Here is an 18556-nt window from a genome sequence, read left to right as displayed (position 1 = left end):
GAATGATGCTAAAGCTGAAACTCCAGTACTTTGGCCACCTCATGCAAAGAGTTAATTCATTGGAAAAGACTCTGATGCTGGGAGGGATTGGGGGCAAGAGGAGAAGGGGATGACAGAGGATGAGATGGCTGGATGGCATCACTGACTCAATGGACGTGAGTCTGTGTGAACTTCGGGAGTTGGTGATGGACAGGGAGGCCTGGAGTGCTGCGATTCATGAAGTCACAAAGAGTCGGACACGACTGAGTGACTGATCTGATCGGTCACCATCTATAGATTCAATTCTATCCCCATCAAAATTCTAATGGAAGTCTTCACAGATATAGAGAAAAGTCCCAAAATTTGTATGGAACCATAAAGGACCTTGAGTAGCCAAAGCAATCCTGATAAAGAAGAACAAAGTTGGAGGTATCACACCTCCTCATTACAAAATACACTCCCCAAAGCCATAGAAATAAAAACAGTATAGTTCTAGACTAAAAATAGACACAGACCAATAGAGCAGAAAAGAGAGCCTAGAAAGAAATTGTCCGATTATGGTCAAAATATTTGACAAGGAAGCCAAGAACACCCAGTGCGAAAACGGTGGTCTCTTCAATTAGTGGTGTTGAGAAAACTGGATCAGCACAAGCAGGACAATGAAATTGGACCACTATCTTATAACACACACATAACACATTAACTGACATCAATCATAGACACTAGACCTGATACCATAAAACTTCTGGAAGAAAACATAGGGTAGCAGTTCCTCAACATCAAATCTTGGTCATGATATTTTAGATATGACTTCAAAGCACAAACAACAAAGGCAAAAAAAAAAAAACACCCAAAAACCGAGGTGACTATATCAAATTTAAAAGTCTCTGCACAGCGAAGGAAACAATTAAATGAAAAGACAGCCTACACATTGGGAGAAAATTTGCAAACCATGAATAGCAGTTACAATACATATGAAGAGCTCATACAAGTCATTAATAATCTGATTTTAAAATAGGCAAAGGGAAAAAAAAAACAGACATTTTCCCAAAGAAAAGACAGAAAAGGATATAGATATATGAAAAGATGTTCAAGACACTTAACCAGAGAAATATAGATCAAAACCACAATAAGCTATCACCTCACACCTTTAAGAATGGCTATCGCCAAGAAGACAAGGTATGATAAGTTTTGGCAAGGATGAAAAGAAAAGTGAACTTGTCATGTACACTATTTGTGGGAATGCAAGTCGGTTCACCTACTATGGAAATCAAAATGAAAGATCCTCAAAAATAAATAAATAAATAAAAAGATCCACCCTATGATCTAGCGATCCCATTTCTGGGTATACACCAAAAGGAAATAAAAACAGATTTTCAAAGAGATATATGCAATCTCATGTGTTTTACCGCATTTTTCTTAATAGCTCAGATATAGAAACAAATAGGAGCCCATCAACAAATGAATTGATAAAAAGATGAGGTATACCATATGCACAATGGAATATTATTCAGCCATGAGAAAGAAATATATACTGCCATTTGCAATAACATGGATGGATCTTGAGGACATTAGGCTACCTGAAATAAGTCAGACCGAGAAAGACAAATACTCTAAGATATCACTTATACATGGAATCTAGACAAGAACAAACTCAAAAATAGAGTTAATGGTTACTAGGGGATGACAAGGAGAAGGATTAGAATATGTTTTTTAAGTGTACACTCTTGCAACAGGTAGTAAATATGTCCTAGAGATCAAATACCTAGTGAATAGAGACAATATCCTATTGTAATGAAACTAAGAGACTAGAACCTAATATTCCATCCACTAAAAAGAAATTATAACTGTTTTATGACAGAGGTGCTAATTATCACTACAATGGCAATCATATTACAATATATAAATATATCAAACTAATATGTTGTATATTTGAAATATACACAATGCTGTATGTCAAGTATATTTCAATGTAGAAAACAAAAAAAGAAATTTTTGCATTCCAGAAACTAGAATCCAAGTATGCTTGAATTTCTCTTTCATTATCTCTCAGAATCAAGGTGAAGAGATAATCTGGGGTAGCAATTTTGAATCAATATTTTATATCAAATATTTTGCTAAACAATTTTTGCATGTTATATCATACAATGTGAAGGATTAAATAAAAATAAATATGTCTCTATCTTCTACCAATGGAGGAAAACTTGGTTTGGTGCATTCACTCATGGGGAAGGGACCCGTATTGTATATTCATCTCAAAGTAGAAAATGAAGTCACATGAGGACATTGTAGAGAATGTAAGCAACAGGGTCAATTTGATTATAGGATGTTGTCCTTGATGACTATAGTCAACACTAGAGAATAATGAACAGTATATACTATGTGGACTGTGGATAAAATAATACCCATATTTCGAGTTTCAGACCAGGATTCCTTTTTTGCACTACTGTTTCAGATGGCTTTGACACAGGACAGCTTACGGACTAGAAGAATAATTTTGAATGGAATGCTTCATGTAAAAGAGGAAAACAAATAATGTATCTAGTGATCAAAGAGACAGCTAGAAAGAAAATAGTTAATCTAGAGGGAGCCATATTCAGGCTACCAACAAATAAAGTAAAGCAACATATTAGAGATCAGGTTTTTAACAAATGTTGTAGTACCCAATTCTTAAAGAGATGGGAATCCCAGACCACTTGACCTGCCTCCTGAGAAATCTGTATGTAGGTCAAGAAACAACACTTAGAACAGGACATAGAACAACAGACTGGTTCCAGATTGGGAAAGGATTTTGTCAAGGCTGTATATTGTCACCCTGCTTATTTAACTTACATGCAGAGTACATCATGAGAAATGCTGGACTGGATGAAGCACAAGCTGGATCAAGACTGCCAGGAGAAATATCAATAACCTGAGATATGCAGATGAAACCACACTTATGGCCAAAAAGCAAAGAACTAAAGAGCCTCTTGATGAAAGTGAAAGAAGAAAGTGAAAAAGTTGGCTTAAAACTCAACATTCAGAAAACTAAGATATGGCCCCATCACTTCATGGCAAATGGATGGGGAAACAGTGGAAACAGTGGCTGACTTTATATTTATGGGCTCCAAAATCACTGCAGATGGTAACTGCAGCCATGAAATTAAAAGATGCTTGCTGCTTGGAAGAAAAGTTATGACCAACCTAGACAGCATATTAAAAAGAAGAGACATTGCTTTGCCAACAAAGGTCAATCTAGTCAAAGCTATGGTTTTTCCAGTAGTCATGTATGGTTGTGAGAGTTGGATTATAAAGAAAGATGAGCACTGAAGAATTGATGCTTTTGAACTGCGGTGTTGGAGAAGAGTCTTGAGAGTCCCTTGGACTGAAAGGGGATCCAACCAGTCCATCCTAAAGAAAATTCGTCTTGATTATTCATCAGAAGGACTGATGGTGAAGGTGAAACTCCAAACTTAGGCCATCTGAGGTGAAGAACTGACTCATTAGAAAAGACCCTAAAAAGATCATACCATGACCAATTGGCTTTATCCCAGGGATGCAAGGATTCTTCAATATCCACAAATCAATCAATGTAATACACCACATTAACAAATTGAAAAATAAAAACCATACGATTATCTCAGTAGATGCAGAGAAAGCCTTTGACAAAATTCAACATCCATTTATGATAAATACTCTCCAGAAAGCAGGAATATAAGGAACATACCTCAACATAATAAAAGCTATATATGACAAACCCACAGCAAACATTATCCTAAATGGTGAAAAATTAAAAACATTTCCTCTAAAGTCAGGAACAAGATAAGTGTGCCCACTTTCACCACTACTATTCAACATAGTTTTGGAAGTTTTGGCCACAGCAATCAGAGCAGAAAAAGAAATAAAAGGAATACAAATTAGAAAAGAAGAAGTAAAACTCTCACTCTTTGCAGATGACATGATCCTCTACATAGAAAACCCTAAAGACTCCACCAGAAAATCACTAGAGCTAATCAATGAATATAGTAAAGTTGCAGGATATAAAATCAACACACAGAAATCCCTTGCATTCCTATACACTAATAATGAGAAAATAGAGAAATTAAGGAAAAAATTCCATTCACCATTGCAACAAAAAGAATAAATTACATAGGAATATATCTACCTAAAGAAACTAAAACCTATAAATAGCAAACTGTAAAACACTGGTGAAAGGAATCAAAGAGGACACTGATAGATGGAGAAATATACCATGTTCATGGATTGGAAGAATAAATATAGTGAAAATGAGTATACTACCCAAAGCAATCTATATATCCAATGCAATCCCTATCAAGCTACCAACGGTATTTTTCACAGAGCTATAACAAATAATTTCACAATTTGTATGGAGATACAAAAAACCTCGAATAGCCAAAGCAATCTTGAAAAAGAAGAATGGAACTGGAGGAATCAAAATGCCTGACTTCCGGCTCTACTACAAAGCCACAGTCATCAAGAAAGTATGGTACTGGCACAAAGACAGAAATATAGATCAATGGAACAAAATAGAAAGCCCAGAGATAAATCCATGCACCTATGGACACCTTATCTTTGACAAAGGAAGCAAGAATATACAATGGATTAAAAACAATCTCTATAACAAGTGGTGAAGGGAAAACTGGTCAACCACTTGTAAAAGAATGAAAGTAGAACACTTTCTAACACCATATACAGAAATAAACTCAAAATGGATTAAAGATCTAAACGTAACACCAGAAACTATAAAACTCCTAGAGGAGAACATAGGGAAAACACTCTCTGACATAAATCACAGCAGGATCCTCTTTGACCAACCTCCCAAAATATTGGAAATAAAAGCAAAAATAAACAAATGGGATGTAATTAAACTTAAAAGCTTCTTCACCACAAAGGAAACTATAAGCAAGGTGAAAAGACAGCCTTCGGAATGGGAGAAAATAATAGTAAATGAAGCAACTGACAAACAACTAATCTCAAAAATATAAAAGCAACTTCTGCAGCTCAATTCCAGAAAAATAAACGACCCAATAAAAAACTGGGTCAAAGAACTAAATAGACATTTCTCCAAAGAAGACATACAAATGGCTAACAAACACATTCAAAGATGCTCAACAACACTCATTGTCAAAGAAATGCAAATCAAAACTACAATGAGGTACCATTTCATGCCAGTTAGAATGGCTGCTATCCAAAAGTCTACAAGCAATAAATGCTGGAGAGGGTGTGAAGAAAAGGGAACCCTCTTACACTGTTGGTGGTAATTCAAACTAGTACAACCACTATGGAGAACAGTGCAGAGATTCCTTAAAATACTGGAAATATAACTGCCTTATGGCCCAGCAATCCCACTGCTGGGCATACACACCGAGGAAACCAGAATTGAGATACATGTACCCCAGTGTTCATCGCAGCACTGTTTATAATAACCAGGACATGAAAGCAACCTAGATGTCCATCAGCAGATGAATGGATAAGAAAGCAGTGGTACATATACACAATGGAGTATTACTCAGCCATTAAAAATAATTTATTTGAATCAGTTCTAATGAGGTGGATGAAACTGGAGCCTATTATATAGAGTGAAGAAAGCCAGAAAGAAAATCACCAATACAGTATACTAATGGATATACATGGAATTTAGAAAGATGGTAATGATAACCCTGTATGCGAGACAGCAAAAGAGACACTGATGTATAGAACAGTCTTTTGGACTCTGTGGGAGAGGGAGAGGGTGGGATGATTTGGGAGAATAGCATTGAAACATGTATAATATCATATATGAAATGAATCACCAGTCCAGGTTTGATGCATGATATTGGATGCTTGAGGCTGGTGCACTGAGATGACCCAGAGAGATGGTATGGGGAAGGAGGAGGGAGGGGTGTTCAGGATGGGGAACACATGTATACCTGTGGTGGATTCATGTTGATGTATGGCAAAACCAATACAATATTGTAAAGTAATTAACCTCCAATTAAAATAAATTTATATTAAAAAAAATTTTTTAATAAAAAAAAATCAGCTGAAACATAAAAAAAAAAAAGAAAAGACCCTGATGTTGGGAAAGATTGAAGGCGGGAGAAGGGGACGACAGAGATGAGATGGTTGGATGGCACCACGAACTCAACAGGCATGAGTTTGAGTAGACTCTGGGAGTTGGTGATGGACAGGGTGGTCTGGCGTGCTGGAGTCCAAGGGGTCACAAAGAGTCAGACACAACTGAGAGACAACTGAACAAACAGATAGTACCCAATATTCTTTGGGGGAGCTTCCCTGGTGGTACAGTGGTTAAGACTTCCTGCTTGCAATGCAGGAAATATGGGTTCCATTGTTGGTCAGGAACTAGGATCCCCCATACCTTGCTCCATGGCCAAAAACAAAAGAAAGAAACCAATAAGCTATGGGTCACAGGGACTTCAAACTGAGGGTACACTGGGGAGAAAACTTGTTTTTCTTTTTTGGCTTTACCATGTTGCTTATGGGCTCTCAGCTCCCTGACCAGGAACTGAACCCAGGCCACAGCTGTGAAACCCAGGAATCCTAACCACTGGGCCACCAGTTGTTGGGGGTTCTTTGTACCTTTATATCAACCCATTCTTAAACTCTCAAGAAGACATGATTCTCCTGATTCCCTTTGGGATGTACAAGACAGCATTTACTCAAATCCTAGTAGTTAATTATCATCGCTTGGGAATACATGTGGCCTTAAGTGGTTGAGTGGTACAGGCTCATTTGAATGGATGGTCAAGAAGGAAAGTCCATAAAATAATTAGGGGTTGGGTGGGCATGTGATTTATTCCTTTATTCCTTATCTCCAAGACACACCTATGCTGAACCATCTCTCTCGTAAGTTCTGAAGTAAGTGATTATGAAACAGAAGTAACCAGGATCTTGTGCTTGAGGGCCCTAGGGCCCCAAATCCACCCTCTCCTACCCCTTGGGATAACCTAATCATCTCAGGTGTTTGACCTTATCCTTGGTGGGGATTGAGACACAATTATACCTAGATGAGAACTGTTCTCCAAAAGGTAGGAAGATAGTGATTTGGGGTATATCTTAGTCTATTTTGGAGAAGGCAATGGCAACCCACTCCAGTACTCTTGCCCGGAAAATTCCATGGATGGTGGAGCCTGGTAGGCTGCAGTCCATGAGGTCACTAAGAGTCGGACATGACGGAGCAACTTCACTTTCACTTTTCTCTTTCATGCTTTGGAGAAGGAAATGGCAACCCACTCCAGTTTTCTGGCCTGGAGAATCCCAGAGACCAGGGAGCCTGGTGGGCTGCCATCTATGGGATCACACAGAATCGGACATGACTGAAGTGACTTAGCAGACTTAGCAGTTAGTCTCTTTGGATACAAATGAAAGAGTCATTTGTATCCAAAAACCTATGATCCTGCTTCAACTGGCTTGCAAGTCAGACATGACTGAAGCAACTTAGCAGACTTAGCAGTTAGTCTCTTTGGATACAAATGAAAGAGTCATTTGTACCCAAAAACCTATGATCCTGCTTCAACTGGCTTGCAAGACCCTTCTGTTCTGCATGGAGAGAAAGGAAATTCAGTCTCATCAGAAAAGTGCTTCTCTGATACAGCCTGCAGGAAGAGTGTTGATTCAAACTCAGGTGCTTTTCATCTGGACTTGGTGGCTGCTTATGTCTGAACATCTGTCCATAAGAGATGAGCTTATAGTCATATAAGTGGGCACATGAACTGAAGGCATGGATTTCAATCCATGCCTAAAACCAAGAAAGGCATCTGAGCCACAGAAAGTGATTTTTCATTTGGATCCCAGCTCTTAGCAGAGGGAGAAATATTTTAAGGATTGCCTGTATACCTGAGGACTTGAGTACTCTGGGTAGTGAAGGGAAGGAAGATTACTATTTGAGCTAAGAATCAACAAATGGGAGCTACTAAGACATCAACTTCAAGGAAATGAAAGGACAATAAAGGCAATAGTATATGAAGAGCCCTCCATTCTAGCCAACCAATGGAAAAGCCACTCCTAGCCAGGTGTGGACAGTTGCTCTGAATTTGTACCTAGTATACAATGATCAGATGAAAGGTATAAATCAAACCCCCAAGATTTGACCTCAGAGACATTGCCCTCTGCCTGACAGGTTAGGAGGGAAACAGCTGGAATCTTACTTCTTCTGATGTCCATGTCTCCTTTTTCAGAAGCAAAGAGCTCAGCACCCAGAACAGAGCAAAAGTGGGTCTATAAATGCTCTGGTGAAGCAGGTCTGGGAGACCTCCCCTGACAGTTCCCAGAGACCAAAACCAAAGCAACCTGCCCACTGCTGTTGGGCTGGACCTCACAGGCCTTCATGCCTTGTAGAGGGCCTGCCCTAAGACTGAAGCAAGGGGGAGAGACCGCAACAAAGACATCAACGGTTATTGGACAGGGCATCTTACATGTTCGAAACACATTATCCTAGAGTGATGTGCCAATGTTTATAGCAGCTAGGAAATGGCAGCAATTTTTGGCACTGAGGAGAAGTGTCAATGTGTCCCCCTACCATTTACAGGGGGAGTTGATGTCAGCTGGGCTTATCTGTTACCAGGGAAACCTGCAGCTAGAGCAGCAGCCAGCATGTAGGTGGTTATTAATTAAGCAATGTATAAAATAGGATTGAGCAGTCCTGTGAGTGGAGCAGGGACTGGTCGAGCAGGGAGATGTAGTAAAAGCAAGGGAACAGCATCTCAAATGGGCTGACTATACACTCCATCCCTACAATAACCTGCATGACCTATGACCCTTACTATCTAGGTCCACCCCTCTTCCACAGTATTCCTGGCCTCAGGTATACAAAGGTGCACCACAGTCAGATACCACAAATGCAATACAGACAACCACAGCTGCGAGTACTGAGAGTCCAAAGAACAGGCAATCTTTGGAGACAGCCATTTATCAGGTCAATTTTTCATGGAATTCCTGAGGATAACAACAGCATATCACTGTTAGACCCACCATCAGATTCATTATGGAGTGAGGTCACCATTGTTGCCATGTCTGCAAATAGATTCCTTACCACTCAGACTAGACATGAAATGTAAGATGTCTAACAGACTCAGTGCAGGGAAGATCATGACCAGTAAGCAAAATACAAGCAGTCACAGCATTCTGACATAATAACACCCCTGACTACGTTTTTTGTCCTGGCTACAGTACCATTACTCTGTGCAAACTCAGTCCACTCCAGCTAGTGTCAAAAAACACTGGAGGGGTATAACAGAACACAAGGTTAATATAATGGTGCCTTTCTCTAGTGGGGGCCCTAGATTAATTTCTTAGTTATTTTATGTGGGCACAGATGAAATCTTTAAGTCCCTTATTCCTAATCCCTACAGGGCTGCAAACCCGAAACACCTGGGACATCCATACCAGTTTCAGTCCCAGAGCCACTTACAGAATGTTCCCCTGGGCGTAGATCCTGTGGCAAGGACAAAAGTGAGTTATTCTCCTGATCGTTAGCTGTCAATGATATTTGGGTGATCAACAGTTGAACTCCGATGATGTTGAAGAGTTTGCTCTGGGTTAACACGATGTAGGTACGCCCTGTGCTGACTGCTCTTGGAATATTTAATGAGAAGCTCTGTGACTTAAGCTAGCCTCTTGGTTCACAGGTTGAGACAGTGGGTTTCCTGTATCTGTTGTTGCTTACTCAGTCCACTCGTCCTTCTATTAGCCTGGCAGCAGTAGGGCTGTAGGACAGGTGGAAAAGTCTGGGTATGGCATTTTTATCAGCCCATTCCTGAACTTCATGGCCACTAAAGCGGTGTTTTTTTGCATTGCTCAGCAACTTGAGTAGGCCCACTGTAGCAGCTTCCACCTGTTTGTTGTAAAGCATGTAGGCTGCATAGAGCTTTGTTCCTTGACACTATATCCCTGCTCTGCCCCCTCCCACACCTGGGACCAGAAGCCCAGAGGGTACTCTTTTTCTTTCGCCATTGCCACAGGTCCTAACCAAACCCTTCATGGTAACGGACCATGGCCAATTCACAAGCTGTCCCACTTAGTGTCTCTAAAGCCTGTAATTGTTTAGGGGTGGTGGGTCAGGGGTATGTTTGTATTTTGTAGAAAACAATAAAACCAGAAAGGCTCTTGTGTTTTGCCAGTATCACAAGCCCTCCCCAGACAGTCAGGTGAAGCACAAGCCCAGGCTGCTACTTTTAAACTGGAAAGAAACTGAGGTTAATAGGATGCCATCAGTTTAATGGAAGAGAAAGATATCTCTCACAGGAGCCCACTTGCTAGGGGAATGACACCCTGGTATTATCCCCACAACTTTCCCTTCCTGTCCTCATTCTCCAACATCTCTGCACTCACGGGATTTTCTGTAGCTTTCTGGCTGACTCACCAATTGTTGAGCTTCACCCTGCAGCTGTGCATGCGTGTTGATGCCCAGCCTTGAGACCGAAGCAAGAGTTGGGAGACAGGGACAAAGATGTCCATGGCTTATTAGATAGGAAATCTTACGTGTCCAGAAAAGAAGGGTCCTAGCGCAACAGCATACCATGTTCAGCAGAGAGCAGGAAGGACGTGGAGGCACTCTTCACCGCTTGAGGGAGGAGCCTACCAGTCTAACAGAGAGCTGACGTCAGTTTGTTCATCAGTTACCAGGGAAACCAGTGTCTGGGGCAGCAAGCATGTAGGCAGTTGCCATTAAACCCTATAATTAAGAGAATTGGATAGTCATGTGCGTCTATGGGGTCGCACAGAGTCAGACACGACTAAAGTGACTTAGCAGCAGCAGCAGCAGCAGTGAGTGAATAAGGGTTGGGCAGGGGATGAACAGAGAGCATAGAAAGCCATCCTGAGGCAAGTGGAGAGTTGTCCTAGATTGACAGCAGAAAGCAAAAGAGTGACCCCTGCCAGATGGCAGCTCCCCGAGATGCTGTCTCCCACAGGCTGTTGCCTCAGCAGCCCTTCACATGCCCCACTTCTGCTCAGATTGGCCAAGCAGCTCCCAGCTCTTTCCTAGTGTCTGAGCAGTAATGTTGAGATGAAGGTGGAAGAGAAGTGGCCGCAGGGTGCTAGCTCTTGGACTCTGCAGAGGAAGGCTGCTTTTGCAAGAGTTGTAGATCGCTGTACAACTTACTGTTCTTCTCTGGACCTTGGATCCCTGGACATCATGAAATACAGACACCGATGCTGCCATTTTACTTACAAGGCTGAAGTGGGGTACCCATGAGATCCTGGGCTGAGGGTGCTCTTTGAACTCTAATGTGTGTTTAGTCCTGTCAACATTAGTGGCAGGTGTCCAGAACCCAGGTGGACACCTGAGCTCAGGTGGGGGTGAAATTGAGTGAGTCAATAATAAGGAAATTACCCTACTTCCTGAAGAGAAGTCTCAGGAAACTGGGGCTGAGGGTCAAGTTATAGGGCAGATATAAAGAGCCAATGCTTACCCAGGAACTCTAACATGCTTGGATATTCTGGACCCTTACAGGAAGCAATTGTGAGTATCTCTGTCCTTGCCTCTTAATTTGTTTTCCAATATCCAGTGAATATCTCCTTGCCTATGTGGGTGGTTGAAGAAGGCAGGGTGTGTGTAGATCTTCCACTCTAGGAGGTTCAGTGCTGGTGGTGGGAGCAAATGAGGCAATAAGGGATGCTCTTTACTCTTCTCCCTTTGTTTGGTGCGAGATGTCTTTCCAGGACAGGGAGAGGAGGAGAGTTGAATGTGACATCCAACCAGATGTCTGATGCCATTATCTGGAAGTCCCCAGGGTAAATGCAATTCATCATCCTCTTGGAAGGAGGCACTTCTCTGCTTAGGAAACCCCTTCCCTCCCACTGCATCAGCCTGCTTGGCAATCCTCGGTCCTTTGCACGGTCCCTCGGGCTTTCTTCCAGGTCTCTGCAACTCCCATGATTCTTTTCCATGCTCTAAACATTACAGTGTCTCTCTGAGAGAGGAAAGAAGCCCAACACTGGGAGTGACCCACGTCCTGCACCCTGATCTCACTTAGCTCCTGAGTCCCTTTCTGATGGTAACCAGAAACTCTACTGGACATCGGCTTTCCTCCTCTGAAGCCAGCTTCCCCCTGATGGCACCTGTCTCACACGTCCTCTCTACCAAGAGGCCCCCGTCCCAAGTCCTCTTAGGAGGTCTGGGCAGGACTCTAGGTGTACCAGGAAGTTTCCTAGTGGAGCCCCAGAATGACAAATCCTGGAAAATAAGCAGTCATGCACCTTTCTGTGCTCAGGACAGACCTTACCAAGCATTAGGACTCTGGCTTTCTTTTCAGATAGCACTGCAGACTCCAGTACTAGCCTGTCCAGAGCAGCAAGTGAGAGGAAACAAGCCAGCATTGTAAGAGGTAAAGCAACCGACTCACTGGTATAAAAAGGGATAAAGAGACCCAGAGAGGGAAGGGTCCCACCCAACGGCCCTCAGTGAGTCCCTCCTGGTGTGACAATGGCCTCAGTGAGGCATTCTACATCCTGGCCAAAGTGCCCCTGACAGGGATGACAAGCCCCAAGAGGGATGACCCAGATCATCTGAGAGTAGGTTCATGCTGCTGGCAGACCAGGTCAGAGGCCCAGCTGGTCCACACATGTCCTCCCTGGCCAGACCTTATCCTAACTTTCCCTAAACTGCTTTTGAAGCCCTGCTACTCTTGGCCCCAGAGGATGAGAGAGGAGATGGGGGAAGGGCTTCTCCTGACCTCCAGGAGCTGGGCCAGCCCTAAGCCTCGTCCTTGGACCAAGAGCACCCCCTCTTTCTGTTCGTCTGCCTAGGACATGCTTCTCCTCCCTCTTTCCATGCTGCTCCTGTTTACACAGCCCTGGAGATTCCTGGGAGCAGAAATAATGATCTATTCCCAGAAAACACTGGCCAACACCTGTACCCTGGTTATGTGTAGCCCCCTGGAGGGTAGCTTGCCTGGTCGTGATGGACAAGATGGGAGAGAAGGCCCCCGGGGGGAGAAGGGAGATCCAGGTAGAGCTGGGACCATGGGCTTGCCCTGATGGGAAGGGGTGGGCACTGGAATTGTAACCAACCCCAAAACTCTGAATCTTCTGCTGTGGAAACCTTGAAGATGGTCTTCCCAAGATGGGAGGAATCCCCCAGATTTTCAGTGCACCTAAAATATGGCTTTACTGGTTGGCAAAGACTGGCTTGCTCAAGTCCCCAGCTCCATAACCACCTGTCCTGATTTCTCCCCTAGGATCTTCTGACCCTAACCACCCCAAGAATGTACAAACAATGAGTGAGCAAGTGGTATTTGGATCCTCTGCTCCAGAACTCTTTGGGATTCCCAGGTGGTGCTAGTGGTAAAAAACCTGACTCCCAAAGAAGGAGATGTAAGAGATGCAGTTTTGATCCCTGGGTCAGAAAGATCCCCTGGAGGAGGGCATAGCAACCCTCTCCTGTATTCTTGCTTGGAGAATCCCGTGGACAGAGGAGCTTGGCAAGCTTTGGGCCACTGGGTTGCACACGACTGAAGTGACTTAGTACACTCATGTGGGAGACATAGGAGATGTAGGATTGATCCCATGGTTGGGACAATCCCCTGGGTAGAAAATGGCAACTCACTCTGTTATTGCCTGGAGAATATCATGGACAGAGGAATCTGTCAGGCTACAATCCACAAAGAGTCAGATGCGACTGAGTACATACACTCCAAAACTTAACTGTTGTTCATTCGTATTAAATGTTGCCTCTGCAGAATGTCAAATATTTTTGAACTGATGACTGTCGTAAGTTTCAGTTTAATCATCTGTAGATGAGAATAATATCAACCACCAGTGACAGAGAATTGAGCCAAGGCTTCATTTCTTTGTTGGGTCTTCAAGATAAACTTTTATTCTTCTGCTGTCCCAACCAGCTGAATTTGCCTGAGGTTTCCAAATGTACTGATTATTAAGGGAATTTTCTGGAAACACTGCCCCACAGGAGAAGATCTGGTTTTTACTGACAAGAAGTGAGAATTTGATGAACCAGCGACAAGGACGAGGGGATCACCATGGCCCTGGGCCAGGGTTATGGGGGATAAACTGAGTTCTTTCATCTTTCTGGAGTTTGTGTTTTGATTGGAGAGGAAATACATGAACCAGATTAAAGCTGAAAAGAATACATAACATCCCCAGGATTTGTAGGGTAAGAGATAGTATCTGTCTGTCTTTTAGAAAGAAAGTAGCTTCCAACATGAATGGGCTGGGGCTAGAGCAGGCCTCCTAGAAGTGATCTCAGAGGAGGGGTGGTATTCAAGATGCCAACTCTCTCTAGCTCCCTGAGGGGCCCTGTATTGAAAAGTATCCCTTCTTCTACCTCCCTGCTCTCATGGCTGCCATGGTTTGTACACAAGGATGGCAACCTCTAATGCTCCCTTCTAAGGAGTGACTTGCTTCCAAGGTACCTGCTGCCCTCCCTAGCCAGGGGGGAGCCCAGGAGAGGCTCAGCCAGGGACCAGGTGTCTCTGCCTGAGCACCGTGCACCAGGGGGTCTGGGATGTGGGGCCTATCCTCCGGGCTCCCATTGATTGCCTAGTGAGAATTGGAGCTAAGAGCAGGACCCAATGTCCAGCACAGACACTCTCATCACCCATCAAATACCCCAGTCTCCCTCCACCTGCACATTCTTGGCCCAGGCAAGACTGGCCCTTCTTACCCTGGGGGAGTGGTTTCCAGATCTGAAATGTCACCTCTCCTCTCCAGGGCTCTGAATCCTCTTCAGCCTTGAAGTCCTGTTCCCTATGAGTACGTGTGTGTCCATGGGTTGAGGGTGCTGGGATGGACAAGGGACATCTCAGAAGCTGTTTTCTTCACTCATTACCTGTGCCTCACAGTTTAAACTTCAGTGACAAATTCCTTGCAGACCAGGACCTGGTGCTGACATTTACTTCGTGCTCAGTGCTACACAGAAAGCCATGTTCCACAGAGAGATTCTCCGTGAACAGAGAAATGAAATAATGAGGAAATGAACAAATACGTGAATGAACAAGTTAGTAGTAACTGACAGATTTCTTTTGTTGTCTTTTTGCACATGAATGCTTACTCACAACAGTCAAAAGATGGAAACAACCCAAGTGTCTATCAACATTTATCTGAGGTGAATGAATAAAGAAAATATATTGTATTCATACTATAGAACATTTCTCATCCATAGATTGGAACGAAGTACTGATAATGTGCTACAAATTGGATGAGACTCAAGAATGTCACTCCTAGTTTAAAGAGGCAGACACAAGGGTCATATATTGTATGTATTTATATAAAATATCCAGAATAGCTAACAGAGACAGGCAGCTGCATAGAGGTAGCCAGGGCTTAGGAGGAGGCAGGGAGGGAGTATGGGTATGAGCTTTTCTCTGGGATTAATCATATAGTCTTGAACTAAAGAGTAGTGGTAGTTGTACAATTATGTCAATGTTCTAAATGCCACTGAATTGTATACTTTAAATGATTAATTACAGGTAATTCCTGGAATCCAGAGGTTAGGATTCGGTGCTCTCACTGCCAGGCCTCAGGTTCAATCCCTGATTGGGAAACTGAGAGCCTGCAAACTACACAGCACAGTAAAAAAAAAAAAAAAGTAATTTTTATATTATATGAATTACATCTCAATGAAAAAAGAATAACCAAATTCACAGAATTGAGTGTATAATTCTTGAATCAATAGGCATTTCTCCCTTTAGTCTTTGAAGGCAAATCTCTTATAATTTCAGACTTAGGCAGCTTTCTTAAGGTAATGTGATTTTTTTAAATGTTTGGTCATTTTTCCAAAGCAAATTAGTATATGATCACTAAATACAAGAAGATGGAAATTAAAATTGCCTCAATTGTGCTCCTTAGAAAGAACAACTAACACTTGTCTATGCTCTTCTTGTGGTTTTTTCAATGTGTGTTACATGTGCACATGCCTGAGACATGCGTGGACATGTTGAAGAAATGGAATCATATTAAATAGTGTTTATAACTTACTTTTATCACTTAATAATACACAATAATATCATCTATCTTCCATAATTTTAAAAGCATGTTACATAGTTTTTTCTCTTCTTTATATTAAATAAAATTGATCTATAATATATTAGAATCAGATGTACATCATAATGAATTCATATTTGCATATATTGTGCAATGATTGTCACAATAAGTCATCAACACACATAGTTAACGATTTATGTGTGATGCGAACTTTTAAGATCTGCTTGCTCAGCAATGTTCAAGCATGCAACCCAGGATTACTAACTATAGAACTTCGCTGTACATTATATCCTGGGACTCAACTGTTTTTAAACTGGACCCTAGTACCTTTTGAAGATTTCTATCCATTCTGCCCGCTTCTCAAACCCACCTCTAGCAACCACAAATCTGTTCTCTGTATTGTGAGTATGTTGTTTCTATTTGTTTTCTTAGATTTCACATATAAGTGAGATCGTATGGTACCACCCTTCCCTGTGACTTATTCCACTAAACATAGTGCCTTCAAGGTTCACCAGTGTTGCTGCAAATAGCAAGATTTCATTCTCTTTTATGGCTGAATAATGTTCCATTGTATATGCACCCTGCATTTTCTACATCCATTCATCCGTCCATAGATACTTGGGCTCTAGGCTGCATCCATGTCTGGGCTACCATGAATGACGCTGCAATTAACTTGGGGGTGCATATATCTTTTCAGGTTAGTGTTTTCATTTTCTTTAGTTAAATGCTCAGAAGGGGAATTGATGGATTCTATGGTAGCTCTAGTTTTAACTTTCTGAGAAACCTCCATGCTGTCTCCATAGTGGCTGTTCCATTTGCATCCCTACTGCACAAAGCTTTCCTTTTCTCTACTTCTCCAGCACTTCCTATTTGCTGTCTGATAATAGCCATTCTGAGAGGTGTGAGGTGACAGCTCATTGTGCTTTTGATTTCTATTTCTCTGGTGGTAAGTGTCAGGTGTCATTTCTACCATAAACTTTGGTTCTGGGGAGGGGGGAGGGCAGGGAGTCCATGGTCCAGGGTAAAAGCTGACAGACTTAACTGCCATAAATACCGTGGCCTTGGGGCAGGGGCAGGTGCATTGTATGCAAAGCCAGGTGAGTCTTGGTTTGGATCTGCCATCAATTCAGCAAGCCTGTTTCTTCACTTCTAAAATGGGATGTGGATATGCATTTCTTGATAGCCACTGGACCAGTCACCTGGAAGGGCAGTGTTTACACCCTACAGAACCCTGAAAGAGCGCCAAGGCCCTGACCCTGCAGGCAGATGGCTCCTCCTGGGCCAGGATCAGCTTTATGTCCATCTCGTCTGTGCCCACAGGTTCACCCGGACCTGCAGGATGAGCACGGAGGCCTGGACCAGCTGGCCCCATAGGGCTGAAAGGGGACAATGGCTCTGCTGGAGAACCCAGACCAAAGGGAGACCCTGGACCACCTGGTGAGCAGCTGGGCATGGAATGCAGGTGTCTGCAAATGGCATGCTGCCGCTAGGCCATGGCACTAGGCGTGCACAGATTCTACCCCAGGAAGAGGAAGGTCATTCTCAAGGTGGCACTGGGTTATCTCAGGGAAGACTGCAGCTCCTGGGGAGGGTGGAGAGTGAGGGCAACATCTTTAGGAGGAGGCTGCCTGTCTGACTTCTACTACAGCCCCATCTTTTATGCACTCCGTTCCGAGGAGATTCAGTGTCACTGACTGGGCTGGTCCTTTTTCCCAGGGCCTCCTGGTATTCCTGGATCAGCTGGAAGACAGGGCCCCTCAGGGAGGCAGGGGAGCATGGGACCTCCAGGCACACCAGGCCCCAAAGGAGAGACTGGGCCCAAAGGTAGGAGGGTGCTATATGGTGGGTGAGGGAGGGAGAAGGGAGGGGTGACGTTGGCAGCCCTGGTGGGGACCAGGGTATGTGCACAGTGCCTGGAAAAGCCTGGAACCTCTGTGCCTGGTAGGCCTGGCCTGGGCCTCTCCACATTCCCACACTGACTGAATTTGCTAGAGGAGACCAAGCAGTCAGGAGCAGTCTCCCAGGTCGCTCTCTCACCTGGAGCTATGGGTGACAAGCTGCACTGATGAAGAAATGGTACCTGCTGAGCACACTCTCAGCCATGTTTCTCCAATGTGTTTCTGCCTCAGCAGGAGTGGGTGCCCCAGGCATTCAGGGCTTCCGAGGCCCCGCAGACCTCAAAGGAGAGAGAGGTGCCCCCGGGGAGACTGGAGCCCCTGGACGTGCTGGGGAAGCAGGTGAGCAATGGATATGGGGCTGGGCTCATATTCCCTTCTGCCTACCCCCACCAGCCATCATGTCAGAGCTGGCATTCCAGGGAGAGAGCCAGTGTTGGGTTTTGGGAACTGTCTGTCTCCAGGGAGAGGGTGGTGTGAGCAGCAGGGACTGTTTGTATTTGGGAAGGCTGGTTGTTAGTTTATGGGACAGTCAGTGTATACAGAGGATGCAAGAAGAGGATCCAGGCACAGAGGAACATTTGTATGTGGGAGGGTGTGCTGCTTGGGGAAAGGAAGTCCATGTGTGGAGGTTGGGGGCGGTTGGGGGGGCGGAGCACGAAAATGCTAAAATATATGTTCAGCACTCACCCATTTCTACTTCTCTTATCCAGGGCCTGCTGGAGCCATAGGTCCACAGGGCC

The 18556-nt window shown here is 43.5% G+C and overlaps 1 protein-coding gene across 1 annotated transcript in view; it reads left to right on the top strand.

The window, feature by feature from the left end:
* LOC104984467 (conglutinin-like) overlaps positions 1-18556 on the top strand; it is a 51732-nt gene that overhangs the window by 29624 nt on the left and 3552 nt on the right. The window lies entirely within an intron of this gene.

Source organism: Bison bison, unplaced genomic scaffold (genome assembly GCF_000754665.1).
Source record: "Bison bison bison isolate TAMUID 2011002044 unplaced genomic scaffold, Bison_UMD1.0 scf7180017864029, whole genome shotgun sequence".
NCBI classification, from domain to species: domain Eukaryota; kingdom Metazoa; phylum Chordata; class Mammalia; order Artiodactyla; family Bovidae; genus Bison; species Bison bison.
This window is presented reverse-complemented; position numbering and strand designations above follow the sequence as displayed.